This window comes from Haemaphysalis longicornis, unplaced genomic scaffold (assembly GCF_048455015.1).
Source record: "Haemaphysalis longicornis isolate Haplotype H1 unplaced genomic scaffold, Haemaphysalis longicornis Haplotype H1 scaffold_6, whole genome shotgun sequence".
NCBI classification, from domain to species: Eukaryota; Metazoa; Arthropoda; class Arachnida; order Ixodida; family Ixodidae; genus Haemaphysalis; species Haemaphysalis longicornis.
Window position 1 is genome coordinate 151834984 of NW_027526407.1, and position 3657 is coordinate 151838640.

General features: G+C 52.2%; 1 long non-coding RNA gene across 1 annotated transcript; it reads right to left on the bottom strand.

The window, feature by feature from the left end:
• Positions 1-1071: 1071 nt before the first annotated feature.
• Positions 1072-2370, bottom strand: LOC144141989 (uncharacterized). Its single transcript, XR_013316787.1, has 2 exons — positions 2109-2370; positions 1072-1263 (listed from the first exon to the last, which is right to left on the bottom strand). It is a non-coding gene; the product is annotated as an uncharacterized LOC144141989 (long non-coding RNA).
• Positions 2371-3657: the final 1287 nt, after the last annotated feature.

Consider the following 3657-nt stretch of genomic DNA (forward strand, 5'->3'; position numbering starts at 1 on the left):
TTACGAGACTAAGGTGGGCAATGCCTCACATCTCCTTGACCGAAGAACGATTACGACGACGACGACGATCCCGGAGCGCATCTTGCGCGAGGTCTGTGTCATGGCCGCTATGCCCATTCTGTAAATAGATCGTTTCACCCCATCCCATCGTTCGTCTTATCTGTGTCCTGCCGCCACATAACAATATTGCGGTAGAGGGCATTCAAGGTAACTTTAGAGTGCTCCGGACATTCCGTTAATAGTAAGAGCCTGAATGTCTAATGAGACAACAGATCCACCGAGACGGAAGGTCCAATCGAGCCTGAATGTCCAACGAGATGAAAGGTCCATCGAGACGGAATATCCACTGTTGGACCTTTCGTCTCGTTGAATTTTTCGTTTCGTTGGACCTTTAAACGCTGAATCGCGGCAGCGGCCGCGACGGGCCGGCCGCTCAGCTGATCGGCAGCTGACGAAACCCGCATCCTACGACGCATGCGCCGCTGGGTCGTCTCGGCCTATGCGACTCATGTTGCGCCGCGTTCGCCCTGAAAGAGGTACGCCGCGTTCGCCGAGAAAGAAAGCGAGACCGGGCTTCCTTCTGTGAGCGTTACACGGGACCGACCGGCTTCGAGCCATGGTCAGCAATACAGCTACATCAAAGGTTAACCAAGCGAAACCGAGACTCAACCAGACTAAGCAAACTTTTTCTGTGCATATCCAAGGTTAGCTGAACTAAGCCGGAGCCATTTTTTGGCCAGTCTTGGCCAGTCTCCCTACGTGTGTATGCTTGGATTGACAAAAGTGCGCAGGGGATGCTGGGTAGTCATCCCAAAGCACGCACACATGAGCGCTAGGCATTTTCTCAGATTTGTTAACTGCAGGGCGACCGCAGCGAGGCCCGCGCTCAAGTGGTATCTAACTGCAGACACGAAAATACGCTGTTAATCATCATTGCGGCTCCTTACAACTTTGGATGCCGCTGCCAAGACCTTACTTGGCATGTCTGGGCAGCGGAGACCGACGCCCGTTTTCTCTTCGTGCATGTATTCTTCCCTAGTCACGAAGCAACTCACCCAACAGCGTGTTTTATTGAAGCTCTTTCTGTACAGCACGTTAGTGCTGGGCGTGGACTACGCTTAGTTCCTGAAAGCAGCGACAGCCTGGCGGCGCTCCTTCGAATCAGAGTTGCGGTATCAGTGGCTGTCCGGAAACTGGCATTGCTTGACGAGTGGTCCACGTCGGCTGGGGCATGACAGGCACTCCATGAGTGATAGGCTCTGGCTGTAACATAAAAGAAACGCCGTCAGCCACCGATTGCATAGGAATTGTTGTTTCCATTTTTACTGCTGGTCAGTCGCACGTTTGTGCAGAACGGTTTGGAGCAATTTCCTTCGTGTGGCATCCTTCGTCGCCACGCAGGCTGAATGTTACTTCTTTATTCGGCTTTCAGCCCGGAAAGGCGTTTGTTATCATATCAAAGCCCAAATTTCAGTGAGCTGTCATGGTTACCATTGACAACTCAGGAGAACAGGGCGAAAATTTGTCAATATTTGCTTGAGCTACTGAAACAAAAGAGAAACGTGGCTACATAGTGATAGAAAGATGTGTCTTTCATTGCATCGGGGTTCGGGAGAACGACCGTTTGATTACTTATACGATGCCTTTAGTAACCTGTGGTTAGATGCAGGCGAAGTTTACGGCGTTCAGTTGTACTTCACTGCGGCCGTTTCTTTGCTCCCAGCTAAGCAGAGATAAAAACGACTCTACAAAAAGGCGTCCCAGGCAACGACGGTCGCCTGAAACGCCATTCTGCCAGGACAGCTGCTGAAAAGCTCGCTTACGTGGGAAAACGACAAGTGACTTTACAGTCCACTACCTAGAATGTCCACTGCCAAGCGAATGTCTTCTTTTCATTGTGGAAATTGGTAAGCATGCACGAGCAACGCTTTCGTAGCTTATTACCTAGTGGTCGCGCTTATTTATCATTTTGCCTAGTAAATACTTTTTTTTCCATGCATTTAGCGGCTGAGAGTGTCCTCGCGTTAAGGCCTCATCGAAGCGTCTGTCATTAACTCTCATTTTGCGCGTGATCCCCACATAAAATGAAAATTGAGCCATTGAAGAACCTCGTAGACGATTAATACTCCGGTGCCGGGGTGCACAATTGTCGCGGGCTGTGCCGGCTTGGGCATGCGGACAGCGTCGTGGTACGCGGGCGGGGGATCGTCCGACCACAGAGGGCAGAGCGGCGCATCCAGGGCGGACATCGGGGGACCCGCTCTCCCGCTCGGCGCAGAGCGGGGCCGCGGGCTCGGAGGGTGACTTGGTGGCAAGCTCGACTGGCGGCGCGCCGTAGACCACAGGAAGGCCGGTAGTTCGGATGGTGGGAGTGCTTTCAGGTTCTGCGATGACGTCATCAATGTGGCCTGCGGCAAAAGATAGAGTTTCTGGTGAAGAGGTGTGCCGCAATTTTCGGCAATCTATAATTGAAATTTGCGTTTAAGCGATACCGTCACCGCACTCGCAGACGAGTAAGACCCTTTAATTCAGCCCGCACAGATATCAGGCTGCGCATGCGTCACGCGCGTAGCAGGAGCGAGCGCGCGCATCGCCGTAACGTTCGACGTACCGCACTGTTTCGACGCATGCGCAAATTATACCAAGTTACGGTTTCCTGCATTACACAAAAAAGCGAGCTAGAGTGCACTCCGTGTGACAAGGCTGGCTTCCGACACGCGTCCCCTGTTGAGACAGCGCCGAAACCCAAGAGCTTCGGCGGGAGGAGCCGCATGTGGCGCTACGGGATTTTTCACTGTAGAGTTCCTCTATATAGCTGCGGAAGCTATATATAGGAACTCTATTTTGCTCACGCTTAGCGCCGCCGATGACGCCTGCCTTGTGGTTGATACAGAGAGGTTGTAAATGGAATGAAACCGCGCGCATGGCGAAGGAGCCCCATTGTATCGTCGAAGCTTGAGCATTGGAAAGATTTAGCAACCGGAGAAACGTCCTTCGTATGGCGACGCCGAGAGCTGACACGAAACTGACACACCTCTCCTTAAACGCCGTCGACACCGAGTGCAACGACACAAGTCTGATAACTGACTAATACAGTCAAACCCGGCTATAACGAACCCGGATAGAGCAAATTATGCTATATATCGAACAAAAATATTTCAGTTACAAAAATACATGGGAAACATATTCCTTATAACGAAGTTCACCTCCGATATATCGAACTCTGCGCGCCGAACACGGCCGCCGAAATTCACGGTCTCGGAGCAGCGATTGGGATGCGGATTGGCCGCGACCGCAAAGCAGGAGTTGCGACTGAGGCATTACGCCTCGCACGGACGACATGACGCCAGACACTTTCCGTAACTGTTTCCGACGCGCGGGACTCACGACGGAACCCGCGAAGTCAGCGAGTCCGGACCAAGAAAGCAGCATAGGTGAACTGCGGGAAGAGCTCCCCCATGTTCCCGATGAGGTCCCGAGTGAAAGCCGCCCGACGCTTATAATGAAGCGCTTTCGGGAGTCGATGTGCTCGGCCAATGCGTCTTAGATTTTAGAGGACGCGGACTCGAACTGGGTAACAACGTTTCGTGTAGAGAATGCTATGCTAGTTGAAGGCGCCAAAACGAAAGTGAAAACAAAAATCACCCCTTTTTTCTT